Source organism: Staurois parvus, unplaced genomic scaffold, assembly GCF_062004578.1.
Source record: "Staurois parvus isolate SC_StPar_1 unplaced genomic scaffold, SC_StPar_1.0 ptg000782l, whole genome shotgun sequence".
Lineage (NCBI taxonomy): Eukaryota > Metazoa > Chordata > Amphibia > Anura > Ranidae > Staurois > Staurois parvus.
The window spans coordinates 432,372-457,694 of NW_028318578.1; the positions used below are offsets into that span (position 1 = coordinate 432,372).

Below are 25,323 nucleotides of genomic sequence, written 5' to 3' on the forward strand. Positions count from 1 at the left end.
CACCGCCATCACCATCTTTTTTTGTGCAGGAGAACATACGGTTGTGGATTTTCATTTGTCCAAGAACTCGCTGTATTATTAGTTTGCTTAGCCATCGCTAGGTCCTGGGCTCTCCTTTTCCCACACATCCTCTCCCAGTAACCCACATTTTTCTTTGATTCCTTTTGAGGAGACACTCCTTTTCCCTTACTATCCCCTCCCAGAAACCCTCCTTTCTCCTTGCATCCTCTTCCAGAGAATGGCTTGTCCTCTCACTTGCTTTCTTAGTAGACTCTTGTCTTCCCTTCTTTTCTCTCCCAAAGACACCTTTTTCTTCTCACTTCTTGCCCCGGAGTCCTTCCTTCCCCCTTTTGAATATTCACCAGGAATGCAGGTGTGCCCTTACCCGCCCCTGGGAGCAAAAGAGATAGCTACCAATGTTGCCTTCTTTTAGGGAGCTCTTCTCTTCATCAGCCTGCCCAGCTAGCTGACGTGAAGCTTTACGTCTCTGCTGTAAACCCAAGCAAAACTCCAAGTTGTCCGGATTTCAACTTGGACAAAGAGAAGCCAATGGATTAGGAATGCGTGACCTTAAAGAGCCCTTCTTTCAATAGTCCTTTCTCATGTCCTTCTTTCCCGGAGCTTTTCTCCAAATGAGAGAGCCACGCAATATTAGCTGAAAGTTTGAGTCTATGGATAGCGATCTGTGGAGCTTATGTCCCAAAGTAGCTGTGGTCAGTAGCTTGCTAAGCATCTATGTTTTCAGCAGCTGCTTTTCTGAGTGGCCTTTGTGTCAGTAAGACGCAAGTTGCGAAGCAGTAGGCAGTGTGAAAAATGAGGTCCCACCGAGATTTGAACTCGGATTGCTGGATTCTAAGTCCAGAGTCCTAACCATTACACCATGGAACCACCGGCTCTACCTCCCTTGGCTAGGCCCCATTGTTTAAAGGTCTTTTTTCCCCAGATGTCCTTTTTTCCTTCTGATGTTTCCGTATGTCTACATGGGCGTTGGTTAACTTCTGTCCCATTTCACCCCACAGGACCAACTAGTCTAGCAAATTTTCCCTTGGCCATCTAGCAGCACTTTGACATCTATAATTGATGAACCAAGGGGCAGGAACGTAGACGCTGCCATCCCAAGGTTTCTGGGGCCAAAAGTGGGATGGCGCCAATCACCACCGTGCAGGAGTAGACACCAAGCTTGTTGAGAAATTTGTAGATGACTAGTTGTGGGAGAAATGACTAAGCCAGCATCGATTTCAACATAAGAATGATTTGTAGAATGCCCAGGTTGTGCAAATGTGAGCTCAAAGCTCCCTCTTGAAAGAGCATTCAAGGACTTGAAGTTGAGCGTGGTGAGTTAAGCGTGCTGCTAAGTGGGTAGAAAAAGCCATCTCCCCGTCGGGGAATCGAACCCCGGTCTCCCGCGTGACAGGCGGGGATACTCAACACTATACTAACGAGGACCACATGAAAGTCTTTCTTTTTCACCACCACCATCTTTTTCGTGCAGCAAGACATACGGTTGTGGATTTTCTTTTTTCCAAGAACTGGCTTTATTATTAGTTTGCTTAGCAATCGCTAGGTCCTGGGCTCTCCTTTTCCCACACATCCTGCTTTTCCCAGTGGCCTTTGTGTCAGTAAGACACAAGTTGCCAAGCAGTAGACAGTGTGAAAAGGAAGGTCCCACCGAGATTTGAACTCGGATCGCTGGATTCAGAGTCCAGAGTGCTAACCATTACACCATGGAACCTTTGGATCTGTACTGCTTGGCCAGGCCCAATTGTTTAGACTTTTTTTTTCCCCCCCTCACATGTCCTACTTGTGATCTTTGCGTATGTCTACATGGGCATTGGTTAACTTCTGTCCCATTTCACCCCACAGGACCGACCAGTCTAGCAAATTTTCCCTTGGCCATCTAGCAGCACTTTGACATCTATACTTGATGAAGCAAAGGGCATGAACTTAGATGCTGCCATCCCAAGGTTTCTGGGGTCAAAAGTGGGATGGCACCAATCAGCAGCGTGCAGAAGTAAACACCAAGCTTGTTGAGAAATGTGGAGCTGACTAGATGTGGGAGAAATGACTAAGCCAGCGTCCGGGTGGCCATAAGATTGATTTGTACAAATGTGAGCTCAAAGCTCCCTCTTGAAAGAGCATTCAAGGACTTGAGTTGAGCGTGGTGAGTTAGGCGTGCTGCTAAGTGGGTAGAAAAAGCCATCTCCCCATCGGGGAATCGAACCCCGGTCTCCCGCGTGACAGGCAGGGATACTCACCACTATACTAACGAGGACCACATGAAAGGGTTTTTTTTGCACCACCGCCATCACCATCTTTTTTTGTGCAGGAGAACATACGGTTGTGGATTTTCATTTGTCCAAGAACTCGCTGTATTATTAGTTTGCTTAGCCATCGCTAGGTCCTGGGCTCTCCTTTTCCCACACATCCTCTCCCAGTAACCCACATTTTTCTTTGATTCCTTTTGAGGAGACACTCCTTTTCCCTTACTATCCCCTCCCAGAAACCCTCCTTTCTCCTTGCATCCTCTTCCAGAGAATGGCTTGTCCTCTCACTTGCTTTCTTAGTAGACTCTTGTCTTCCCTTCTTTTCTCTCCCAAAGACACCTTTTTCTTCTCACTTCTTGCCCCGGAGTCCTTCCTTCCCCCTTTTGAATATTCACCAGGAATGCAGGTGTGCCCTTACCCGCCCCTGGGAGCAAAAGAGATAGCTACCAATGTTGCCTTCTTTTAGGGAGCTCTTCTCTTCATCAGCCTGCCCAGCTAGCTGACGTGAAGCTTTACGTCTCTGCTGTAAACCCAAGCAAAACTCCAAGTTGTCCGGATTTCAACTTGGACAAAGAGAAGCCAATGGATTAGGAATGCGTGACCTTAAAGAGCCCTTCTTTCAATAGTCCTTTCTCATGTCCTTCTTTCCCGGAGCTTTTCTCCAAATGAGAGAGCCACGCAATATTAGCTGAAAGTTTGAGTCTATGGATAGCGATCTGTGGAGCTTATGTCCCAAAGTAGCTGTGGTCAGTAGCTTGCTAAGCATCTATGTTTTCAGCAGCTGCTTTTCTGAGTGGCCTTTGTGTCAGTAAGACGCAAGTTGCGAAGCAGTAGGCAGTGTGAAAAATGAGGTCCCACCGAGATTTGAACTCGGATTGCTGGATTCAAAGTCCAGAGTGCTAACCATTACACCATGGAACCACTGGCTCTACCTCCCTTGGCTAGGCCCCATTGTTTAAAGGTCTTTTTTCCCCCCCAGATGTCCTTTTTTCCTTCTGATGTTTCCGTATGTCTACATGGGCGTTGGTTAACTTCTGTCCCATTTCACCCCACAGGACCAACTAGTCTAGCAAATTTTCCCTTGGCCATCTAGCAGCACTTTGACATCTATAATTGATGAACCAAGGGGCAGGAACGTAGACGCTGCCATCCCAAGGTTTCTGGGGCCAAAAGTGGGATGGCGCCAATCACCACCGTGCAGGAGTAGACACCAAGCTTGTTGAGAAATTTGTAGATGACTAGTTGTGGGAGAAATGACTAAGCCAGCATCGATTTCAACATAAGAATGATTTGTAGAATGCCCAGGTTGTGCAAATGTGAGCTCAAAGCTCCCTCTTGAAAGAGCATTCAAGGACTTGAAGTTGAGCGTGGTGAGTTAAGCGTGCTGCTAAGTGGGTAGAAAAAGCCATCTCCCCGTCGGGGAATCGAACCCCGGTCTCCCGCGTGACAGGCGGGGATACTCACCACTATACTAACGAGGACCACATGAAAGTCTTTCTTTTTCACCACCACCATCTTTTTCGTGCAGCAAGACATACGGTTGTGGATTTTCTTTTTTCCAAGAACTGGCTTTATTATTAGTTTGCTTAGCAATCGCTAGGTCCTGGGCTCTCCTTTTCCCACACATCCTGCTTTTCCCAGTGGCCTTTGTGTCAGTAAGACACAAGTTGCCAAGCAGTAGACAGTGTGAAAAGGAAGGTCCCACCGAGATTTGAACTCGGATCGCTGGATTCAGAGTCCAGAGTGCTAACCATTACACCATGGAACCTTTGGATCTGTACTGCTTGGCCAGGCCCAATTGTTTAGACTTTTTTTTTCCCCCCCCTCACATGTCCTCCTTGTGATCTTTGCGTATGTCTACATGGGCATTGGTTAACTTCTGTCCCATTTCACCCCACAGGACCGACCAGTCTAGCAAATTTTCCCTTGGCCATCTAGCAGCACTTTGACATCTATACTTGATGAAGCAAAGGGCATGAACTTAGATGCTGCCATCCCAAGGTTTCTGGGGTCAAAAGTGGGATGGCACCAATCAGCAGCGTGCAGAAGTAAACACCAAGCTTGCTGAGAAATGTGGAGCTGACTAGATGTGGGAGAAATGACTAAGCCAGCGTCCGGGTGGCCATAAGATTGATTTGTACAAATGTGAGCTCAAAGCTCCCTCTTGAAAGAGCATTCAAGGACTTGAGTTGAGCGTGGTGAGTTAGGCGTGCTGCTAAGTGGGTAGAAAAAGCCATCTCCCCGTCGGGGAATCGAACCCCGGTCTCCCGCGTGACAGGCGGGGATACTCACCACTATACTAACGAGGACCACATGAAAGGGTTTCTTTTGCACCACCGCCATCACCATCTTTTTTTGTGCAGGAGAACATACGGTTGTGGATTTTCATTTGTCCAAGATCTCGCTGTATTATTAGTTTGCTTAGCCATCGCTAGGTCCTGGGCTCTCCTTTTCCCACACATCCTCTCCCAGTAACCCACATTTTTCTTTGATTCCTTTTGAGGAGACACTCCTTTTCCCTTACTATCCCCTCCCAGAAACCCTCCTTTCTCCTTGCATCCTCTTCCAGAGAATGGCTTGTCCTCTCACTTGCTTTCTTAGTAGACTCTTGTCTTCCCTTCTTTTCTCTCCCAAAGACACCTTTTTCTTCTCACTTCTTGCCCCGGAGTCCTTCCTTCCCCCTTTTGGATATTCACCAGTAATGCAGGTGTGCCCTTACCCGCCCCTGGGAGCAAAAGAGATAGCTACCAATGTTGCCTTCTTTTAGGGAGCTCTTCTCTTCATCAGCCTGCCCAGCTAGCTGACGTGAAGCTTTACGTCTCTGCTGTAAACCCAAGCAAAACTCCAAGTTGTCTGGATTTCAACTTGGACAAAGAGAAGCCAATGGATTAGGAATGCGTGACCTCAAAGAGCCCTTCTTTCAATATTCCTTTCTCATGTCATTCTTTCCCGGAGCTTTTCTCCAAATGAGAGAGCCACGCAATATTAGCTGAAAGTTTGAGTCTATGGATAGCGATCTGTGGAGCTTATGTTCCAAAGTAGCTGTGGTCAGTAGCTTGCTAAGCATCTATGTTTTCAGCAGCTGCTTTTCTGAGTGGCCTTTGTGTCAGTAAGACGCAAGTTGCGAAGCAGTAGGCAGTGTGAAAAAAGAGGTCCCACCGAGATTTGAACTCGGATTGCTGGATTCAAAGTCCAGAGTGCTAACCATTACACCATGGAACCACCGGCTCTACCTCCCTTGGCTAGGCCCCATTGTTTAAAGGTCTTTTTTCCCCAGATGTCCTTTTTTCCTTCTGATGTTTCCGTATGTCTACATGGGCGTTGGTTAACTTCTGTCCCATTTCACCCCACAGGACCAACTAGTCTAGCAAATTTTCCCTTGGCCATCTAGCAGCACTTTGACATCTATAATTGATGAACCAAGGGGCAGGAACGTAGACGCTGCCATCCCAAGGTTTCTGGGGCCAAAAGTGGGATGGCGCCAATCACCACCGTGCAGGAGTAGACACCAAGCTTGTTGAGAAATTTGTAGATGACTAGTTGTGGGAGAAATGACTAAGCCAGCGTCGGTTTCAACATAAGAATGATTTGTAGAATGCCCAGGTTGTGCAAATGTGAGCTCAAAGCTCCCTCTTGAAAGAGCATTCAAGGACTTGAAGTTGAGCGTGGTGAGTTAAGCGTGCTGCTAAGTGGGTAGAAAAAGCCATCTCCACGTCGGGGAATCGAACCCCGGTCTCCCGCGTGACAGGCGGGGATACTCACCACTATACTAACGAGGACCACATGAAAGTCTTTCTTTTTCACCACCACCATCTTTTTCGTGCAGCAAGACATACGGTTGTGGATTTTCTTTTTTCCAAGAACTGGCTTTATTATTAGTTTGCTTAGCAATCGCTAGGTCCTGGGCTCTCCTTTTCCCACACATCCTGCTTTTCCCAGTGGCCTTTGTGTCAGTAAGACACAAGTTGCCAAGCAGTAGACAGTGTGAAAAGGAAGGTCCCACCGAGATTTGAACTCGGATCGCTGGATTCAGAGTCCAGAGTGCTAACCATTACACCATGGAACCTTTGGATCTGTACTGCTTGGCCAGGCCCAATTGTTTAGACTTTTTTTTTCCCCCCCTCACATGTCCTCCTTGTGATCTTTGCGTATGTCTACATGGGCATTGGTTAACTTCTGTCCCATTTCACCCACAGGACCGACCAGTCTAGCAAATTTTCCCTTGGCCATCTAGCAGCACTTTGACATCTATACTTGATGAAGCAAAGGGCATGAACTTAGATGCTGCCATCCCAAGGTTTCTGGGGTCAAAAGTGGGATGGCACCAATCAGCAGCGTGCAGAAGTAAACACCAAGCTTGTTGAGAAATGTGGAGCTGACTAGATGTGGGAGAAATGACTAAGCCAGCGTCCGGGTGGCCATAAGATTGATTTGTACAAATGTGAGCTCAAAGCTCCCTCTTGAAAGAGCATTCAAGGACTTGAGTTGAGCGTGGTGAGTTAGGCGTGCTGCTAAGTGGGTAGAAAAAGCCATCTCCCCGTCGGGGAATCGAACCCCGGTCTCCCGCGTGACAGGCGGGGATACTCACCACTATACTAACGAGGACCACATGAAAGGGTCTTTTTGCACCACCGCCATCACCATCTTTTATTGTGCAGGAGAACATACGGTTGTGGATTTTCATTTGTCCAAGAACTCGCTGTATTATTAGTTTGCTTAGCCATCGCTAGGTCCTGGGCTCTGCTTTTCCCACACATCCTCTCCCAGTAACCCACATTTTTCTTTGATTCCTTTTGAGGAGACACTCCTTTTCCCTTACTATCCCCTCCCAGAAACCCTCCTTTCTCCTTGCATCCTCTTCCAGAGAATGGCTTGTCCTCTCACTTGCTTTCTTAGTAGACTCTTGTCTTCCCTTCTTTTCTCTCCCAAAGACACCTTTTTCTTCTCACTTCTTGCCCCGGAGTCCTTCCTTCCCCCTTTTGGATATTCACCAGTAATGCAGGTGTGCCCTTACCCGCCCCTGGGAGCAAAAGAGATAGCTACCAATGTTGCCTTCTTTTAGGGAGCTCTTCTCTTCATCAGCCTGCCCAGCTAGCTGACGTGAAGCTTTACGTCTCTGCTGTAAACCCAAGCAAAACTCCAAGTTGTCTGGATTTCAACTTGGACAAAGAGAAGCCAATGGATTAGGAATGCGTGACCTCAAAGAGCCCTTCTTTCAATATTCCTTTCTCATGTCATTCTTTCCCGGAGCTTTTCTCCAAATGAGAGAGCCACGCAATATTAGCTGAAAGTTTGAGTCTATGGATAGCGATCTGTGGAGCTTATGTCCCAAAGTAGCTGTGGTCAGTAGCTTGCTAAGCATCTATGTTTTCAGCAGCTGCTTTTCTGAGTGGCCTTTGTGTCAGTAAGACGCAAGTTGCGAAGCAGTAGGCAGTGTGAAAAAAAGAGGTCCCACCGAGATTTGAACTCGGATTGCTGGATTCAAAGTCCAGAGTGCTAACCATTACACCATGGAACCACCGGCTCTACCTCCCTTGGCTAGGCCCCATTGTTTAAAGGTCTTTTTTCCCCAGATGTCCTTTTTTCCTTCTGATGTTTCCGTATGTCTACATGGGCGTTGGTTAACTTCTGTCCCATTTCACCCCACAGGACCAACTAGTCTAGCAAATTTTCCCTTGGCCATCTAGCAGCACTTTGACATCTATAATTGATGAACCAAGGGGCAGGAACGTAGACGCTGCCATCCCAAGGTTTCTGGGGCCAAAAGTGGGATGGCGCCAATCACCACCGTGCAGGAGTAGACACCAAGCTTGTTGAGAAATTTGTAGATGACTAGTTGTGGGAGAAATGACTAAGCCAGCGTCGGTTTCAACATAAGAATGATTTGTAGAATGCCCAGGTTGTGCAAATGTGAGCTCAAAGCTCCCTCTTGAAAGAGCATTCAAGGACTTGAAGTTGAGCGTGCTGAGTTAAGCGTGCTGCTAAGTGGGTAGAAAAAGCCATCTCCCCGTCGGGGAATCGAACCCCGGTCTCCCGCGTGACAGGCGGGGATACTCACCACTATACTAACGAGGACCACATGAAAGTCTTTCTTTTTCACCACCACCATCTTTTTCGTGCAGCAAGACATACGGTTGTGGATTTTCTTTTTTCCAAGAACTGGCTTTATTATTAGTTTGCTTAGCAATCGCTAGGTCCTGGGCTCTCCTTTTCCCACACATCCTGCTTTTCCCAGTGGCCTTTGTGTCAGTAAGACACAAGTTGCCAAGCAGTAGACAGTGTGAAAAGGAAGGTCCCACCGAGATTTGAACTCGGATCGCTGGATTCAGAGTCCAGAGTGCTAACCATTACACCATGGAACCTTTGGATCTGTACTGCTTGGCCAGGCCCAATTGTTTAGACTTTTTTTTTCCCCCCCTCACATGTCCTCCTTGTGATCTTTGCGTATGTCTACATGGGCATTGGTTAACTTCTGTCCCATTTCACCCCACAGGACCGACCAGTCTAGCAAATTTTCCCTTGGCCATCTAGCAGCACTTTGACATCTATACTTGATGAAGCAAAGGGCATGAACTTAGATGCTGCCATCCCAAGGTTTCTGGGGTCAAAAGTGGGATGGCACCAATCAGCAGCGTGCAGAAGTAAACACCAAGCTTGTTGAGAAATGTGGAGCTGACTAGATGTGGGAGAAATGACTAAGCCAGCGTCCGGGTGGCCATAAGATTGATTTGTACAATCCCCAGGTTGTGCAAATGTGAGCTCAAAGCTCCCTCTTGAAAGCGCATTCAAGGACTTGAGTTGAGCGTGGTGAGTTAGGCGTGCTGCTAAGTGGGTAGAAAAAGCCATCTCCCCATCGGGGAATCGAACCCCGGTCTCCCGCGTGACAGGCGGGGATACTCACCACTATACTAACGAGGACCACATGAAAGCGCTTTTTTTTCACCACCGCCATCACCATCTTTTTTTGTGCAGGAGAACATACGGTTGTGGATTTTCATTTGTCCAAGAACTCGCTGTATTATTAGTTTGCTTAGCCATCGCTAGGTCCTGGGCTCTCCTTTTCCCACACATCCTCTCCCAGTAACCCACATTTTTCTTTGATTCCTTTTGAGGAGACACTCCTTTTCCCTTACTATCCCCTCCCAGAAACCCTCCTTTCTCCTTGCATCCTCTTCCAGAGAATGGCTTGTCCTCTCACTTGCTTTCTTAGTAGACTCTTGTCTTCCCTTCTTTTCTCTCCCAAAGACACCTTTTTCTTCTCACTTCTTGCCCCGGAGTCCTTCCTTCCCCCTTTTGAATATTCACCAGGAATGCAGGTGTGCCCTTACCCGCCCCTGGGAGCAAAAGAGATAGCTACCAATGTTGCCTTCTTTTAGGGAGCTCTTCTCTTCATCAGCCTGCCCAGCTAGCTGACGTGAAGCTTTACGTCTCTGCTGTAAACCCAAGCAAAACTCCAAGTTGTCCGGATTTCAACTTGGACAAAGAGAAGCCAATGGATTAGGAATGCGTGACCTTAAAGAGCCCTTCTTTCAATAGTCCTTTCTCATGTCCTTCTTTCCCGGAGCTTTTCTCCAAATGAGAGAGCCACGCAATATTAGCTGAAAGTTTGAGTCTATGGATAGCGATCTGTGGAGCTTATGTCCCAAAGTAGCTGTGGTCAGTAGCTTGCTAAGCATCTATGTTTTCAGCAGCTGCTTTTCTGAGTGGCCTTTGTGTCAGTAAGACGCAAGTTGCGAAGCAGTAGGCAGTGTGAAAAATGAGGTCCCACCGAGATTTGAACTCGGATTGCTGGATTCAAAGTCCAGAGTGCTAACCATTACACCATGGAACCACTGGCTCTACCTCCCTTGGCTAGGCCCCATTGTTTAAAGGTCTTTTTTCCCCCCCAGATGTCCTTTTTTCCTTCTGATGTTTCCGTATGTCTACATGGGCGTTGGTTAACTTCTGTCCCATTTCACCCCACAGGACCAACTAGTCTAGCAAATTTTCCCTTGGCCATCTAGCAGCACTTTGACATCTATAATTGATGAACCAAGGGGCAGGAACGTAGACGCTGCCATCCCAAGGTTTCTGGGGCCAAAAGTGGGATGGCGCCAATCACCACCGTGCAGGAGTAGACACCAAGCTTGTTGAGAAATTTGTAGATGACTAGTTGTGGGAGAAATGACTAAGCCAGCGTCGGTTTCAACATAAGAATGATTTGTAGAATGCCCAGGTTGTGCAAATGTGAGCTCAAAGCTCCCTCTTGAAAGAGCATTCAAGGACTTGAAGTTGAGCGTGGTGAGTTAAGCGTGCTGCTAAGTGGGTAGAAAAAGCCATCTCCCCGTCGGGGAATCGAACCCCGGTCTCCCGCGTGACAGGCGGGGATACTCACCACTATACTAACGAGGACCACATGAAAGTCTTTCTTTTTCACCACCACCACCATCTTTTTCGTGCAGCAAGACATACGGTTGTGGATTTTCTTTTTTCCAAGAACTGGCTTTATTATTAGTTTGCTTAGCAATCGCTAGGTCCTGGGCTCTCCTTTTCCCACACATCCTGCTTTTCCCAGTGGCCTTTGTGTCAGTAAGACACAAGTTGCCAAGCAGTAGACAGTGTGAAAAGGAAGGTCCCACCGAGATTTGAACTCGGATCGCTGGATTCAGAGTCCAGAGTGCTAACCATTACACCATGGAACCTTTGGATCTGTACTGCTTGGCCAGGCCCAATTGTTTAGACTTTTTTTTTCCCCCCCTCACATGTCCTCCTTGTGATCTTTGCGTATGTCTACATGGGCATTGGTTAACTTCTGTCCCATTTCACCCCACAGGACCGACCAGTCTAGCAAATTTTCCCTTGGCCATCTAGCAGCACTTTGACATCTATACTTGATGAAGCAAAGGGCATGAACTTAGATGCTGCCATCCCAAGGTTTCTGGGGTCAAAAGTGGGATGGCACCAATCAGCAGCGTGCAGAAGTAAACACCAAGCTTGCTGAGAAATGTGGAGCTGACTAGATGTGGGAGAAATGACTAAGCCAGCGTCCGGGTGGCCATAAGATTGATTTGTACAAATGTGAGCTCAAAGCTCCCTCTTGAAAGAGCATTCAAGGACTTGAGTTGAGCGTGGTGAGTTAGGCGTGCTGCTAAGTGGGTAGAAAAAGCCATCTCCCCGTCGGGGAATCGAACCCCGGTCTCCCGCGTGACAGGCGGGGATACTCACCACTATACTAACGAGGACCACATGAAAGGGTTTCTTTTGCACCACCGCCATCACCATCTTTTTTTGTGCAGGAGAACATACGGTTGTGGATTTTCATTTGTCCAAGATCTCGCTGTATTATTAGTTTGCTTAGCCATCGCTAGGTCCTGGGCTCTCCTTTTCCCACACATCCTCTCCCAGTAACCCACATTTTTCTTTGATTCCTTTTGAGGAGACACTCCTTTTCCCTTACTATCCCCTCCCAGAAACCCTCCTTTCTCCTTGCATCCTCTTCCAGAGAATGGCTTGTCCTCTCACTTGCTTTCTTAGTAGACTCTTGTCTTCCCTTCTTTTCTCTCCCAAAGACACCTTTTTCTTCTCACTTCTTGCCCCGGAGTCCTTCCTTCCCCCTTTTGGATATTCACCAGTAATGCAGGTGTGCCCTTACCCGCCCCTGGGAGCAAAAGAGATAGCTACCAATGTTGCCTTCTTTTAGGGAGCTCTTCTCTTCATCAGCCTGCCCAGCTAGCTGACGTGAAGCTTTACGTCTCTGCTGTAAACCCAAGCAAAACTCCAAGTTGTCTGGATTTCAACTTGGACAAAGAGAAGCCAATGGATTAGGAATGCGTGACCTCAAAGAGCCCTTCTTTCAATATTCCTTTCTCATGTCATTCTTTCCCGGAGCTTTTCTCCAAATGAGAGAGCCACGCAATATTAGCTGAAAGTTTGAGTCTATGGATAGCGATCTGTGGAGCTTATGTTCCAAAGTAGCTGTGGTCAGTAGCTTGCTAAGCATCTATGTTTTCAGCAGCTGCTTTTCTGAGTGGCCTTTGTGTCAGTAAGACGCAAGTTGCGAAGCAGTAGGCAGTGTGAAAAAAGAGGTCCCACCGAGATTTGAACTCGGATTGCTGGATTCAAAGTCCAGAGTGCTAACCATTACACCATGGAACCACCGGCTCTACCTCCCTTGGCTAGGCCCCATTGTTTAAAGGTCTTTTTTCCCCAGATGTCCTTTTTTCCTTCTGATGTTTCCGTATGTCTACATGGGCGTTGGTTAACTTCTGTCCCATTTCACCCCACAGGACCAACTAGTCTAGCAAATTTTCCCTTGGCCATCTAGCAGCACTTTGACATCTATAATTGATGAACCAAGGGGCAGGAACGTAGACGCTGCCATCCCAAGGTTTCTGGGGCCAAAAGTGGGATGGCGCCAATCACCACCGTGCAGGAGTAGACACCAAGCTTGTTGAGAAATTTGTAGATGACTAGTTGTGGGAGAAATGACTAAGCCAGCGTCGGTTTCAACATAAGAATGATTTGTAGAATGCCCAGGTTGTGCAAATGTGAGCTCAAAGCTCCCTCTTGAAAGAGCATTCAAGGACTTGAAGTTGAGCGTGGTGAGTTAAGCGTGCTGCTAAGTGGGTAGAAAAAGCCATCTCCACGTCGGGGAATCGAACCCCGGTCTCCCGCGTGACAGGCGGGGATACTCACCACTATACTAACGAGGACCACATGAAAGTCTTTCTTTTTCACCACCACCATCTTTTTCGTGCAGCAAGACATACGGTTGTGGATTTTCTTTTTTCCAAGAACTGGCTTTATTATTAGTTTGCTTAGCAATCGCTAGGTCCTGGGCTCTCCTTTTCCCACACATCCTGCTTTTCCCAGTGGCCTTTGTGTCAGTAAGACACAAGTTGCCAAGCAGTAGACAGTGTGAAAAGGAAGGTCCCACCGAGATTTGAACTCGGATCGCTGGATTCAGAGTCCAGAGTGCTAACCATTACACCATGGAACCTTTGGATCTGTACTGCTTGGCCAGGCCCAATTGTTTAGACTTTTTTTTTCCCCCCTCACATGTCCTCCTTGTGATCTTTGCGTATGTCTACATGGGCATTGGTTAACTTCTGTCCCATTTCACCCCACAGGACCGACCAGTCTAGCAAATTTTCCCTTGGCCATCTAGCAGCACTTTGACATCTATACTTGATGAAGCAAAGGGCATGAACTTAGATGCTGCCATCCCAAGGTTTCTGGGGTCAAAAGTGGGATGGCACCAATCAGCAGCGTGCAGAAGTAAACACCAAGCTTGTTGAGAAATGTGGAGCTGACTAGATGTGGGAGAAATGACTAAGCCAGCGTCCGGGTGGCCATAAGATTGATTTGTACAATCCCCAGGTTGTGCAAATGTGAGCTCAAAGCTCCCTCTTGAAAGCGCATTCAAGGACTTGAGTTGAGCGTGGTGAGTTAGGCGTGCTGCTAAGTGGGTAGAAAAAGCCATCTCCCCGTCGGGGAATCGAACCCCGGTCTCCCGCGTGACAGGCGGGGATACTCACCACTATACTAACGAGGACCACATGAAAGCGCTTTTTTTTCACCACCGCCATCACCATCTTTTTTTGTGCAGGAGAACATACGGTTGTGGATTTTCATTTGTCCAAGAACTCGCTGTATTATTAGTTTGCTTAGCCATCGCTAGGTCCTGGGCTCTCCTTTTCCCACACATCCTCTCCCAGTAACCCACATTTTTCTTTGATTCCTTTTGAGGAGACACTCCTTTTCCCTTACTATCCCCTCCCAGAAACCCTCCTTTCTCCTTGCATCCTCTTCCAGAGAATGGCTTGTCCTCTCACTTGCTTTCTTAGTAGACTCTTGTCTTCCCTTCTTTTCTCTCCCAAAGACACCTTTTTCTTCTCACTTCTTGCCCCGGAGTCCTTCCTTCCCCCTTTTGAATATTCACCAGGAATGCAGGTGTGCCCTTACCCGCCCCTGGGAGCAAAAGAGATAGCTACCAATGTTGCCTTCTTTTAGGGAGCTCTTCTCTTCATCAGCCTGCCCAGCTAGCTGACGTGAAGCTTTACGTCTCTGCTGTAAACCCAAGCAAAACTCCAAGTTGTCCGGATTTCAACTTGGACAAAGAGAAGCCAATGGATTAGGAATGCGTGACCTTAAAGAGCCCTTCTTTCAATAGTCCTTTCTCATGTCCTTCTTTCCCGGAGCTTTTCTCCAAATGAGAGAGCCACGCAATATTAGCTGAAAGTTTGAGTCTATGGATAGCGATCTGTGGAGCTTATGTCCCAAAGTAGCTGTGGTCAGTAGCTTGCTAAGCATCTATGTTTTCAGCAGCTGCTTTTCTGAGTGGCCTTTGTGTCAGTAAGACGCAAGTTGCGAAGCAGTAGGCAGTGTGAAAAAAGAGGTCCCACCGAGATTTGAACTCGGATTGCTGGATTCAAAGTCCAGAGTGCTAACCATTACACCATGGAACCACCGGCTCTACCTCACTTGGATAGGCCCCATTGTTTAAAGGTCTTTTTTCCCCCAGATGTCCTTTTTTCCTTCTGATGTTTCCGTATGTCTACATGGGCGTTGGTTAACTTCTGTCCCATTTCACCCCACAGGACCAACTAGTCTAGCAAATTTTCCCTTGGCCATCTAGCAGCACTTTGACATCTATAATTGATGAACCAAGGGGCAGGAACGTAGACGCTGCCATCCCAAGGTTTCTGGGGCCAAAAGTGGGATGGCGCCAATCACCACCGTGCAGGAGTAGACACCAAGCTTGTTGAGAAATTTGGAGATGACTAGTTGTGGGAGAAATGACTAAGCCAGCGTCGGTTTCACCATAAGAATGATTTGTAGAATGGCCAGGTTGTGCAAATGTGAGCTCAAAGCTCCCTCTTGAAAGAGCATTCAAGGACTTGAAGTTGAGCGTGGTGAGTTAAGCGTGCTGCTAAGTGGGTAGAAAAAGTCATCTCCCCGTCGGGGAATCGAACCCCGGTCTCCCGCGTGACAGGCGGGGATACTCACCACTATACTAACGAGGACCACATGAAAGTCTTTCTTTTTCACCACCACCATCTTTTTCGTGCAGCAAGACATACGGTTGTGGATTTTCTTTTTTCCAAGAACTGGCTTTATTATTAGTTTGCTTAGCAATCGCTAGGTCCTGGGCTCTCCTTTTCCCACACATCCTGCTTTTCCCAGTGGCCTTTGTGTCAGTAAGACACAAGTTGCCAAGCAGTAGACAGTGTGAAAAGGAAGGTCCCACCGAGATTTGAACTCGGATCGCTGGATTCAGAGTCCAGAGTGCTAACCATTACACCATGGAACCTTTGGATCTGTACTGCTTGGCCAGGCCCAATTGTTTAGACTTTTTTTTTCCCCCCTCACATGTCCTCCTTGTGATCTTTGCGTATGTCTACATGGGCATTGGTTAACTTCTGTCCCATTTCACCCCACAGGACCGACCAGTCTAGCAAATTTTCCCTTGGCCATCTAGCAGCACTTTGACATCTATACTTGATGAAGCAAAGGGCATGAACTTAGATGCTGCCATCCCAAGGTTTCTGGGGTCAAAAGTGGGATGGCACCAATCAGCAGCGTGCAGAAGTAAACACCAAGCTTGTTGAGAAATGTGGAGCTGACTAGATGTGGGAGAAATGACTAAGCCAGCGTCCGGGTGGCCATAAGATTGATTTGTACAATCCCCAGGTTGTGCAAATGTGAGCTCAAAGCTCCCTCTTGAAAGCGCATTCAAGGACTTGAGTTGAGCGTGGTGAGTTAGGCGTGCTGCTAAGTGGGTAGAAAAAGCCATCTCCCCGTCGGGGAATCGAACCCCGGTCTCCCGCGTGACAGGCGGGGATACTCACCACTATACTAACGAGGACCACATGAAAGCGCTTTTTTTTCACCACCGCCATCACCATCTTTTTTTGTGCAGGAGAACATACGGTTGTGGATTTTCATTTGTCCAAGAACTCGCTGTATTATTAGTTTGCTTAGCCATCGCTAGGTCCTGGGCTCTCCTTTTCCCACACATCCTCTCCCAGTAACCCACATTTTTCTTTGATTCCTTTTGAGGAGACACTCCTTTTCCCTTACTATCCCCTCCCAGAAACCCTCCTTTCTCCTTGCATCCTCTTCCAGAGAATGGCTTGTCCTCTCACTTGCTTTCTTAGTAGACTCTTGTCTTCCCTTCTTTTCTCTCCCAAAGACACCTTTTTCTTCTCACTTCTTGCCCCGGAGTCCTTCCTTCCCCCTTTTGAATATTCACCAGTAATGCAGGTGTGCCCTTACCCGCCCCTGGGAGCAAAAGAGATAGCTACCAATGTTGCCTTCTGTAAGGGAGCTCTTCTCTTCATCAGCCTGCCCAGCTAGCTGACGTGAAGCTTTACGTCTCTGCTGTAAACCCAAGCAAAACTCCAAGTTGTCCGGATTTCAACTTGGACAAAGAGAAGCCAATGGATTAGGAATGCGTGACCTTAAAGAGCCCTTCTTTCAATAGTCCTTTCTCATGTCCTTCTTTCCCGGAGCTTTTCTCCAAATGAGAGAGCCACGCAATATTAGCTGAAAGTTTGAGTCTATGGATAGCGATCTGTGGAGCTTATGTCCCAAAGTAGCTGTGGTCAGTAGCTTACTAAGCATCTATGTTTTCAGCAGCTGCTTTTCTGAGTGGCCTTTGTGTCAGTAAGACGCAAGTTGCGAAGCAGTAGGCAGTGTGAAAAAAGAGGTCCCACTGAGATTTGAACTCGGATTGCTGGATTCAAAGTCCAGAGTGCTAACCATTACACCATGGAACCACCGGCTCTACCTCACTTGGCTAGGCCCCATTGTTTAAAGATCTTTTTTTCCCAGATGTCCTTTTTTCCTTCTGATGTTTCCGTATGTCTACATGGGCGTTGGTTAACTTCTGTCCCATTTCACCCCACAGGACCAACTAGTCTAGCAAATTTTCCCTTGGCCATCTAGCAGCACTTTGACATCTATAATTGAAGAACCAAGGGGCAGGAACGTAGACGCTGCCATCCCAAGGTTTCTGGGGCCAAAAGTGGGATGGCGCCAATCACCACCGTGCAGGAGTAGACACCAAGCTTGTTGAGAAATTTGGAGATGACTAGTTGTGGGAGAAATGACTAAGCCAGCGTCGGTTTCACCATAAGAATGATTTGTAGAATGCCCAGGTTGTGCAAATGTGAGCTCAAAGCTCCCTCTTGAAAGAGCATTCAAGGACTTGAAGTTGAGCGTGGTGAGTTAAGCGTGCTGCTAAGTGGGTAGAAAAAGCCATCTGCCCGTCGGGGAATCGAATCCCGGTCTCCCGCGTGACAGGCGGGGATACTCACCACTATACTAACGAGGACCACATGAAAGTCTTTCTTTTTCACCACCACCATCTTTTTCGTGCAGCAAGACATACGGTTGTGGATTTTCTTTTTTCCAAGAACTGGCTTTATTATTAGTTTGCTTAGCAATCGCTAGGTCCTGGGCTCTCCTTTTCCCACACATCCTGCTTTTCCCAGTGGCCTATGTGTCAGTAAGACACAAGTTGCCAAGCAGTAGACAGTGTGAAAAGGAAGGTCCCACCGAGATTTGAACTCGGATCGCTGGATTCAGAGTCCAGAGTGCTAACCATTACACCATGGAACCTTTGGATCTGTACTGCTTGGCCAGGCCCAATTGTTTAGATTTTTTTTTTCCCCCCTCACATGTCCTCCTTGTGATCTTTGCGTATGTCTACATGGGCATTGGTTAACTTCTGTCCCATTTCACCCCACAGGACCGACCAGTCTAGCAAATTTTCCCTTGGCCATCTAGCAGCACTTTGACATCTATACTTGATGAAGCAAAGGGCATGAACTTAGATGCTGCCATCCCAAGGTTTCTGGGGGTCAAAAGTGGGATGGCACCAATCAGCAGCGTGCAGAAGTAAACACCAAGCTTGTTGAGAAATGTGGAGCTGACTAGATGTGGGAGAAATGACTAAGCCAGCGTCCGGGTGGCCATAAGATTGATTTGTACAATCCCCAGGTTGTGCAAATGTGAGCTCAAAGCTCCCTCTTGAAAGAGCATTCAAGGACTTGAGTTGAGCGTGGTGAGTTAGGCGTGCTGCTAAGTGGGTAGAAAAAGCCATCTCCCCGTCGGGGAATCGAACCCCGGTCTCCCGCGTGACAGGCGGGGATACTCACCACTATACTAACGAGGACCACATGAAAGCGCTTTTTTTTCACCACCGCCATCACCATCTTTTTTTGTGCAGGAGAACATACGGTTGTGGATTTTCATTTGTCCAAGAACTCGCTGTATTATTAGTTTGCTTAGCCATCGCTAGGTCCTGGGCTCTCCTTTTCCCACACATCCTCTCCCAGTAACCCACATTTTTCTTTGATTCCTTTTGAGGAGACACTCCTTTTCCCTTACTATCCCCTCCCAGAAACCCTCCTTTCTCCTTGCATCCTCTTCCAGAGAATGGCTTGTCCTCTCACTTACTTTCTTAGTAGACTCTTGTCTTCCCTTCTTTTCTCTCCCAAAGACACCTTTTTCTTCTCACCTCTTGCCCCGGAGTCCTTCCTTCCCCCTTTTGAATATTCACCAGGAATGCAGGTGTGCCCTTACCCGCCCCTGGGAGCAAAAGAGATAGCTACCAATGTTGCCTTCTTTTAGGGAGCTCTTCTCTTCATCAGCCTGCCCAGCTAGCTGACGTGAAGCTTTACGTCTCTGCTGTAAACCCAAGCAAAACTCCAAGTTGTCCGGATTTCAACTTGGACAAAGAGAAGCCAATGGATTAGGAATGCGTGACCTTAAAGAGCCCTTCTTTCAATAGTCCTTTCTCATGTCCTTCTTTCCCGGAGCTTTTCTCCAAATGAGAGAGCCACGCAATATTAGCTGAAAGTTTGAGTCTATGGATAGCGATCTGTGGAGCTTATGTCCCAAAGTAGCTGTGGTCAGTAGCTTGCTAAGCATCTATGTTTTCAGCAGCTGCTTTTCTGAGTGGCCTTTGTGTCAGTAAGACGCAAGTTGCGAAGCAGTAGGCAGTGTGAAAAAAGAGGTCCCACCGAGATTTAAACTCGGATTGCTGGATTCAAAGTCCAGAGTGCTAACCATTACACCATGGAACCTCCGGCTCTACCTCACTTGCCTAGGCCCCATTGTTTAAAGGTCTTTTTTCCCCCAGATGTCCTTCTTTCCTTCTGATGTTTCCGTATGTCTACATGGGCGTTGGTTAACTTCTGTCCCATTTCACCCCACAGGACCAACTAGTCTAGCAAATTTTCCCTTGGCCATCTAGCAGCACTTTGACATCTATAATTGATGAACCAAGGGGCAGGAACTTAGACGCTGCCATCCCAAGGTTTCTGGGGCCAAAAGTGGGATGGCGCCAATCACCACCGTGCAGGAGTAGACACCAAGCTTGTTGAGAAATTTGGAGATGACTAGTTGTGGGAGAAATGACTAAGCCAACGTCGGTTTCACCATAAGAATGATTTGTAGAATGCCCAGGTTGTGCAAATGTGAGCTCAAAGCTCCCTCTTGAAAGAGCATTCAAGGACTTGAGTTGAGCGTGGTGAGTTAAGCGTGCTGCTAAGTGGGTAGAAAAAGCCATCTCCCCGTCGGGGAATCGAACCCCGGTCTCCCGCGTGACAGGCGGTGAAACTCACCACTATACTAACGAGGACCACATGAAAGTCTTTTTTTTTCACCACCACCATCTTTTTCGTGCAGCAAGACATACGGTTGTGGATTTTCTTTTTTCAAGAACTGGCTTTATTATTAGTTTGCTTAGCAATCGCTAGGTCATGGGCTCTCCTTTTCCCACACATCCTGCTTTTCCCAGTGGCCTTTGTGTCAGTAAGACACAAGTTGCCAAGCAGTAGACAGTGTGAAAAGGAAGGTCCCACCAAGATTTGAACTCGGATCGCTGGATTCAGAGTCCAGAGTGCTAACCATTACACCATGGAACCTTTGGATCGGTACTGCTTGGCCAGGCCCAATTGTTTAGACTTTTTTTTTCCCCCTCACATGTCCTCCTTGTGATCTTTGCGTATGTCTACATGGGCATTGGTTAACTTCTGTCCCATTTCACCCCACAGGACCGACCAGTCTAGCAAATTTTCCCTTGGCCATCTAGCAGCACTTTGACATCTATACTTGATGAAGCAAAGGGCATGAACTTAGATGCTGCCATCCCAAGGTTTCTGGGGTCAAAAGTGGGATGGCACCAATCAGCAGCGTGCAGAAGTAAACACCAAGCTTGTTGAGAAATGTGGAGCTGACTAGATGTGGGAGAAATGACTAAGCCAGCGTCCGGGTGGCCATAAGATTGATTTGTACAAATGTGAGCTCAAAGCTCCCTCTTGAAAGAGCATTCAAGGACTTGAGTTGAGCGTGGTGAGTTAGGCGTGCTGCTAAGTGGGTAGAAAAAGCCATCTCCTCATCGGGGAATCGAACCCCGGTCTCCCGCGTGACAGGCGGGGATACTCACCACTATACTAACGAGGACCACATGAAAGTCTTTCTTTTTCACCACCACCATCTTTTTCGTGCAGCAAGACATACGGTTGTGGATTTTCTTTTTTCCAAGAACTGGCTTTATTATTAGTTTGCTTAGCAATCGCTAGGTCCTGGGCTCTCCTTTTCCCACACATCCTGCTTTTCCCAGTGGCCTTTGTGTCAGTAAGACACAAGTTGCCAAGCAGTAGACAGTGTGAAAAGGAAGGTCCCACTGAAATTTGAACTCGGATCGCTCGATTCAGAGTCCAGAGCGCTAACCATTACACCATGGAACCTTTGGATCTGTACTGCTTGGCCAGGCCCAATTGTTTAGACTTTTTTTTTTCCCCTCACATGTCCTCCTTGTGATCTTTGCGTATGTCTACATGGGCATTGGTTAACTTCTGTCCCATTTCACCCCACAGGACCGACCAGTCTAGCAAATTTTCCCTTTGCCATCTAGCAGCACTTTGACATCTATACTTGATGAAGCAAAGGGCATGAACTTAGATGCTGCCATCCCAAGGTTTCTGGGGTCAAAAGTGGGATGGCACCAATCAGCAGCGTGCAGAAGTAAACACCAAGCTTGTTGAGAAATGTGGAGCTGACTAGATGTGGGAGAAATGACTAAGCCAGCGTCCGGGTGGCCATAAGATTGATTTGTACAAATGTGAGCTCAAAGCTCCCTCTTGAAAGAGCATTCAAGGACTTGAGTTGAGCGTGGTGAGTTAGGCGTGCTGCTAAGTGGGTAGAAAAAGCCAACTCCTCATCGGGGAATCGAACCCCAGTCTCCCGCGTGACAGGCGGGGATACTCACCACTATACTAACGAGGACCACATGAAAGTCTTTCTTTTTCACCACCACCATCTTTTTCGTGCAGCAAGACATACGGTTGTGGATTTTCTTTTTTCCAAGAACTGGCTTTATTATTAGTTTGCTTAGCAATCGCTAGGTCCTGGGCTCTCCTTTTCCCACACATCCTGCTTTTCCCAGTGGCCTTTGTGTCAGTAAGACACAAGTTGCCTAGCAGTAGAAAGTGTGAAAAGGAAGGTCCCACCGAAATTTGAACTCGGATCGCTGGATTCAGAGTCCAGAGTGCTAACCATTACACCATGGAACCTTTGGACCTGTACTGCTTGGCCAGGCCCAATTGTTTAGATTTTTTTTTTCCCCCCTCACATGTCCTCCTTGTGATCTTTGCGTATGTCTACATGGGCATTGGTTAACTTCTGTCCCATTTCACCCCACAGGACCGACCAGTCTAGCAAATTTTCCCTTGGCCATCTAGCAGCACTTTGACATCTATACTTGATGAAGCAAAGGGCATGAACTTAGATGCTGCCATCCCAAGGTTTCTGGGGTCAAAAGTGGGATGGCACCAATCAGCAGCGTGCAGAAGTAAACACCAAGCTTGTTGAGAAATGTGGAGCTGACTAGATGTGGGAGAAATGACTAAGCCAGCGTCCGGGTGGCCATAAGATTGATTTGTACAATCCCCAGGTTGTGCAAATGTGAGCTCAAAACTCCCTCTTGAAAGAGCATTCAAGGACTTGAGTTGAGCGTGGTGAGTTAGGCGTGCTGCTAAGTGGGTAGAAAAGCCATCTCCCCGTCGGGGAATCGAACCCCGGTCTCCCGCGTGACAGGCGGGGATACTCACCACTATACTAACGAGGACCACATGAAAGGGTTTTTTTTGCACCACCGCCATCACCATCTTTTTTTGTGCAGGAGAACATACGGTTGTGGATTTTCATTTGTCCAAGAACTCGCTGTATTATTAGTTTGCTTAGCCATCGCTAGGTCCTGGGCTCTCCTTTTCCCACACATCCTCTCCCAGTAACCCACATTTTTCTTTGATTCCTTTTGAGGAGACACTCCTTTTCCCTTACTATCCCCTCCCAGAAACCCTCCTTTCTCCTTGCATCCTCTTCCAGAGAATGGCTTGTCCTCTCACTTGCTTTCTTAGTAGACTCTTGTCTTCCCTTCTTTTCTCTCCCAAAGACACCTTTTTCTTCTCACCTCTTGCCCCGGAGTCCTTCCTTCCCCCTTTTGAATATTCACCAGGAATGCAGGTGTGCCCTTACCCGCCCCTGGGAGCAAAAGAGATAGCTACCAATGTTGCCTTCTTTTAGGGAGCTCTTCTCTTCATCAGCCTGCCCAGCTAGCTGACGTGAAGCTTTACGTCTCTGCTGTAAACCCAAGCAAAACTCCAAGTTGTCCAGATTTCAACTTGGACAAAGAGAAGCCAATGGATTAGGAATGCGTGACCTTAAAGAGCCCTTCTTTCAATAGTCCTTTCTCATGTCCTTCTTTCCCGGAGCTTTTCTCCAAATGAGAGAGCCACGCAATATTAGCTGAAAGTTTGAGTCTATGGATAGCGATCTGTGGAGCTTATGTCCCAAAGTAGCTGTGGTCAGTAGCTTGCTAAGCATCTATGTTTTCAGCAGCTGCTTTTCTGAGTGGCCTTTGTTTCAGTAAGACGCAAGTTGCGAAGCAGTAGGCAGTGTGAAAAAAGAGGTCCCACTGAGATTTGAACTCGGATTGCTGGATTCAAAGTCCAGAGTGCTAACCATTACACCATGGAACCACCGGCTCTACCTCACTTGGCTAGGCCCCATTGTTTAAAGATCTTTTTTTCCCAGATGTCCTTTTTTCCTTCTGATGTTTCCGTATGTCTACATGGGCGTTGGTTAACTTCTGTCCCATTTCACCCCACAGGACCAACTAGTCTAGCAAATTTTCCCTTGGCCATCTAGCAGCACTTTGACATCTATAATTGAAGAACCAAGGGGCAGGAACGTAGACGCTGCCATCCCAAGGTTTCTGGGGCCAAAAGTGGGATGGCGCCAATCACCACCGTGCAGGAGTAGACACCAAGCTTGTTGAGAAATTTGGAGATGACTAGTTGTGGGAGAAATGACTAAGCCAGCGTCGGTTTCACCATAAGAATGATTTGTAGAATGCCCAGGTTGTGCAAATGTGAGCTCAAAGCTCCCTCTTGAAAGAGCATTCAAGGACTTGAAGTTGAGCGTGGTGAGTTAAGCGTGCTGCTAAGTGGGTAGAAAAAGCCATCTGCCCGTCGGGGAATCGAATCCCGGTCTCCCGCGTGACAGGCGGGGATACTCACCACTATACTAACGAGGACCACATGAAAGTCTTTCTTTTTCACCACCACCATCTTTTTCGTGCAGCAAGACATACGGTTGTGGATTTTCTTTTTTCCAAGAACTGGCTTTATTATTAGTTTGCTTAGCAATCGCTAGGTCCTGGGCTCTCCTTTTCCCACACATCCTGCTTTTCCCAGTGGCCTATGTGTCAGTAAGACACAAGTTGCCAAGCAGTAGACAGTGTGAAAAGGAAGGTCCCACCGAGTTTTGAACTCGGATCGCTGGATTCAGAGTCCAGAGTGCTAACCATTACACCATGGAACCTTTGGACCTGTACTGCTTGGCCAGGCCCAATTGTTTAGATTTTTTTTTTCCCCCCTCACATGTCCTCCTTGTGATCTTTGCGTATGTCTACATGGGCATTGGTTAACTTCTGTCCCATTTCACCCCACAGGACCGACCAGTCTAGCAAATTTTCCCTTGGCCATCTAGCAGCACTTTGACATCTATACTTGATGAAGCAAAGGGCATGAACTTAGATGCTGCCATCCCAAGGTTTCTGGGGGTCAAAAGTGGGATGGCACCAATCAGCAGCGTGCAGAAGTAAACACCAAGCTTGTTGAGTAATGTGGAGCTGACTAGATGTGGGAGAAATGACTAAGCCAGCGTCCGGGTGGCCATAAGATTGATTTGTACAATCCCCAGGTTGTGCAAATGTGAGCTCAAAGCTCCCTCTTGAAAGAGCATTCAAGGACTTGAGTTGAGCGTGGTGAGTTAGGCGTGCTGCTAAGTGGGTAGAAAAAGCCATCTCCCCGTCGGGGAATCGAACCCCGGTTTCCCGCGTGACAGGCGGGGATACTCACCACTATACTAACGAGGACCACATGAAAGGGTATTTTTGCACCACCACCATCACCATCTTTTTTTGTGCAGGAGAACATACGGTTGTGGATTTTCATTTGTCCAAGAACTCGCTGTATTATTAGTTTGCTTAGCCATCGCTAGGTCCTGGGCTCTCCTTTTCCCACACATCCTCTCCCAGTAACCCACATTTTTCTTTGATTCCTTTTGAGGAGACACTCCTTTTCCCTTACTATCCCCTCCCAGAAACCCTCCTTTCTCCTTGCATCCTCTTCCAGAGAATGGCTTGTCCTCTCACTTGCTTTCTTAGTAGACTCTTGTCTTCCCTTCTTTTCTCTCCCAAAGACACCTTTTTCTTCTCACTTCTTGCCCCGGAGTCCTTCCTTCCCCCTTTTGAATATTCACCAGGAATGCAGGTGTGCCCTTACCCGCCCCTGGGAGCAAAAGAGATAGCTACCAATGTTGCCTTCTGTAAGGGAGCTCTTCTCTTCATCAGCCTGCCCAGCTAGCTGACGTGAAGCTTTACGTCTCTGCTGTAAACCCAAGCAAAACTCCAAGTTGTCCGGATTTCAACTTGGACAAAGAGAAGCCAATGGATTAGGAATGCGTGACCTTAAAGAGCCCTTCTTTCAATAGTCCTTTCTCA

General features: G+C 47.6%; 34 non-coding genes across 34 annotated transcripts; all 34 read right to left on the reverse strand.

Annotated features, from left to right (window-relative positions):
- Positions 1-816: 816 nt before the first annotated feature.
- TRNAL-UAG (transfer RNA leucine (anticodon UAG)) lies at positions 817-888 on the reverse strand. The gene has a single exon. It is a non-coding gene; the product is annotated as a tRNA-Leu (tRNA).
- Positions 889-1,660: 772 nt separating this feature from the next.
- TRNAQ-CUG (transfer RNA glutamine (anticodon CUG)) lies at positions 1,661-1,732 on the reverse strand. Its single transcript has one exon. It is a non-coding gene; the product is annotated as a tRNA-Gln (tRNA).
- Positions 1,733-3,113: 1,381 nt separating this feature from the next.
- Positions 3,114-3,185, reverse strand: TRNAQ-UUG (transfer RNA glutamine (anticodon UUG)). The gene has a single exon. It is a non-coding gene; the product is annotated as a tRNA-Gln (tRNA).
- Positions 3,186-3,673: 488 nt separating this feature from the next.
- TRNAD-GUC (transfer RNA aspartic acid (anticodon GUC)) lies at positions 3,674-3,745 on the reverse strand. Its single transcript has one exon. It is a non-coding gene; the product is annotated as a tRNA-Asp (tRNA).
- A 215-nt stretch (positions 3,746-3,960) lies between these two features.
- Positions 3,961-4,032, reverse strand: TRNAQ-CUG (transfer RNA glutamine (anticodon CUG)). Its single transcript has one exon. It is a non-coding gene; the product is annotated as a tRNA-Gln (tRNA).
- Positions 4,033-4,501: 469 nt separating this feature from the next.
- On the reverse strand, positions 4,502-4,573 carry TRNAD-GUC (transfer RNA aspartic acid (anticodon GUC)). The gene has a single exon. It is a non-coding gene; the product is annotated as a tRNA-Asp (tRNA).
- Positions 4,574-5,414: 841 nt separating this feature from the next.
- TRNAQ-UUG (transfer RNA glutamine (anticodon UUG)) lies at positions 5,415-5,486 on the reverse strand. The gene has a single exon. It is a non-coding gene; the product is annotated as a tRNA-Gln (tRNA).
- Positions 5,487-6,258: 772 nt separating this feature from the next.
- Positions 6,259-6,330, reverse strand: TRNAQ-CUG (transfer RNA glutamine (anticodon CUG)). Its single transcript has one exon. It is a non-coding gene; the product is annotated as a tRNA-Gln (tRNA).
- Positions 6,331-6,797: 467 nt separating this feature from the next.
- TRNAD-GUC (transfer RNA aspartic acid (anticodon GUC)) lies at positions 6,798-6,869 on the reverse strand. The gene has a single exon. It is a non-coding gene; the product is annotated as a tRNA-Asp (tRNA).
- An 841-nt stretch (positions 6,870-7,710) lies between these two features.
- On the reverse strand, positions 7,711-7,782 carry TRNAQ-UUG (transfer RNA glutamine (anticodon UUG)). The gene has a single exon. It is a non-coding gene; the product is annotated as a tRNA-Gln (tRNA).
- Positions 7,783-8,267: 485 nt separating this feature from the next.
- On the reverse strand, positions 8,268-8,339 carry TRNAD-GUC (transfer RNA aspartic acid (anticodon GUC)). The gene has a single exon. It is a non-coding gene; the product is annotated as a tRNA-Asp (tRNA).
- Positions 8,340-8,554: 215 nt separating this feature from the next.
- TRNAQ-CUG (transfer RNA glutamine (anticodon CUG)) lies at positions 8,555-8,626 on the reverse strand. Its single transcript has one exon. It is a non-coding gene; the product is annotated as a tRNA-Gln (tRNA).
- Positions 8,627-9,110: 484 nt separating this feature from the next.
- TRNAD-GUC (transfer RNA aspartic acid (anticodon GUC)) lies at positions 9,111-9,182 on the reverse strand. Its single transcript has one exon. It is a non-coding gene; the product is annotated as a tRNA-Asp (tRNA).
- An 841-nt stretch (positions 9,183-10,023) lies between these two features.
- On the reverse strand, positions 10,024-10,095 carry TRNAQ-UUG (transfer RNA glutamine (anticodon UUG)). Its single transcript has one exon. It is a non-coding gene; the product is annotated as a tRNA-Gln (tRNA).
- A 488-nt stretch (positions 10,096-10,583) lies between these two features.
- TRNAD-GUC (transfer RNA aspartic acid (anticodon GUC)) lies at positions 10,584-10,655 on the reverse strand. The gene has a single exon. It is a non-coding gene; the product is annotated as a tRNA-Asp (tRNA).
- Positions 10,656-10,873: 218 nt separating this feature from the next.
- On the reverse strand, positions 10,874-10,945 carry TRNAQ-CUG (transfer RNA glutamine (anticodon CUG)). Its single transcript has one exon. It is a non-coding gene; the product is annotated as a tRNA-Gln (tRNA).
- Positions 10,946-11,413: 468 nt separating this feature from the next.
- On the reverse strand, positions 11,414-11,485 carry TRNAD-GUC (transfer RNA aspartic acid (anticodon GUC)). The gene has a single exon. It is a non-coding gene; the product is annotated as a tRNA-Asp (tRNA).
- An 841-nt stretch (positions 11,486-12,326) lies between these two features.
- On the reverse strand, positions 12,327-12,398 carry TRNAQ-UUG (transfer RNA glutamine (anticodon UUG)). The gene has a single exon. It is a non-coding gene; the product is annotated as a tRNA-Gln (tRNA).
- A 772-nt stretch (positions 12,399-13,170) lies between these two features.
- TRNAQ-CUG (transfer RNA glutamine (anticodon CUG)) lies at positions 13,171-13,242 on the reverse strand. The gene has a single exon. It is a non-coding gene; the product is annotated as a tRNA-Gln (tRNA).
- A 483-nt stretch (positions 13,243-13,725) lies between these two features.
- Positions 13,726-13,797, reverse strand: TRNAD-GUC (transfer RNA aspartic acid (anticodon GUC)). Its single transcript has one exon. It is a non-coding gene; the product is annotated as a tRNA-Asp (tRNA).
- An 841-nt stretch (positions 13,798-14,638) lies between these two features.
- On the reverse strand, positions 14,639-14,710 carry TRNAQ-UUG (transfer RNA glutamine (anticodon UUG)). The gene has a single exon. It is a non-coding gene; the product is annotated as a tRNA-Gln (tRNA).
- A 486-nt stretch (positions 14,711-15,196) lies between these two features.
- Positions 15,197-15,268, reverse strand: TRNAD-GUC (transfer RNA aspartic acid (anticodon GUC)). The gene has a single exon. It is a non-coding gene; the product is annotated as a tRNA-Asp (tRNA).
- A 215-nt stretch (positions 15,269-15,483) lies between these two features.
- TRNAQ-CUG (transfer RNA glutamine (anticodon CUG)) lies at positions 15,484-15,555 on the reverse strand. Its single transcript has one exon. It is a non-coding gene; the product is annotated as a tRNA-Gln (tRNA).
- A 483-nt stretch (positions 15,556-16,038) lies between these two features.
- On the reverse strand, positions 16,039-16,110 carry TRNAD-GUC (transfer RNA aspartic acid (anticodon GUC)). Its single transcript has one exon. It is a non-coding gene; the product is annotated as a tRNA-Asp (tRNA).
- Positions 16,111-16,951: 841 nt separating this feature from the next.
- On the reverse strand, positions 16,952-17,023 carry TRNAQ-UUG (transfer RNA glutamine (anticodon UUG)). The gene has a single exon. It is a non-coding gene; the product is annotated as a tRNA-Gln (tRNA).
- Positions 17,024-17,795: 772 nt separating this feature from the next.
- On the reverse strand, positions 17,796-17,867 carry TRNAQ-CUG (transfer RNA glutamine (anticodon CUG)). Its single transcript has one exon. It is a non-coding gene; the product is annotated as a tRNA-Gln (tRNA).
- A 484-nt stretch (positions 17,868-18,351) lies between these two features.
- On the reverse strand, positions 18,352-18,423 carry TRNAD-GUC (transfer RNA aspartic acid (anticodon GUC)). The gene has a single exon. It is a non-coding gene; the product is annotated as a tRNA-Asp (tRNA).
- Positions 18,424-19,264: 841 nt separating this feature from the next.
- On the reverse strand, positions 19,265-19,336 carry TRNAQ-UUG (transfer RNA glutamine (anticodon UUG)). The gene has a single exon. It is a non-coding gene; the product is annotated as a tRNA-Gln (tRNA).
- A 771-nt stretch (positions 19,337-20,107) lies between these two features.
- On the reverse strand, positions 20,108-20,179 carry TRNAQ-CUG (transfer RNA glutamine (anticodon CUG)). Its single transcript has one exon. It is a non-coding gene; the product is annotated as a tRNA-Gln (tRNA).
- A 466-nt stretch (positions 20,180-20,645) lies between these two features.
- On the reverse strand, positions 20,646-20,717 carry TRNAD-GUC (transfer RNA aspartic acid (anticodon GUC)). Its single transcript has one exon. It is a non-coding gene; the product is annotated as a tRNA-Asp (tRNA).
- A 1,040-nt stretch (positions 20,718-21,757) lies between these two features.
- On the reverse strand, positions 21,758-21,829 carry TRNAQ-CUG (transfer RNA glutamine (anticodon CUG)). Its single transcript has one exon. It is a non-coding gene; the product is annotated as a tRNA-Gln (tRNA).
- Positions 21,830-22,311: 482 nt separating this feature from the next.
- Positions 22,312-22,383, reverse strand: TRNAD-GUC (transfer RNA aspartic acid (anticodon GUC)). Its single transcript has one exon. It is a non-coding gene; the product is annotated as a tRNA-Asp (tRNA).
- An 841-nt stretch (positions 22,384-23,224) lies between these two features.
- TRNAQ-UUG (transfer RNA glutamine (anticodon UUG)) lies at positions 23,225-23,296 on the reverse strand. Its single transcript has one exon. It is a non-coding gene; the product is annotated as a tRNA-Gln (tRNA).
- Positions 23,297-24,068: 772 nt separating this feature from the next.
- On the reverse strand, positions 24,069-24,140 carry TRNAQ-CUG (transfer RNA glutamine (anticodon CUG)). Its single transcript has one exon. It is a non-coding gene; the product is annotated as a tRNA-Gln (tRNA).
- Positions 24,141-25,323: the final 1,183 nt, after the last annotated feature.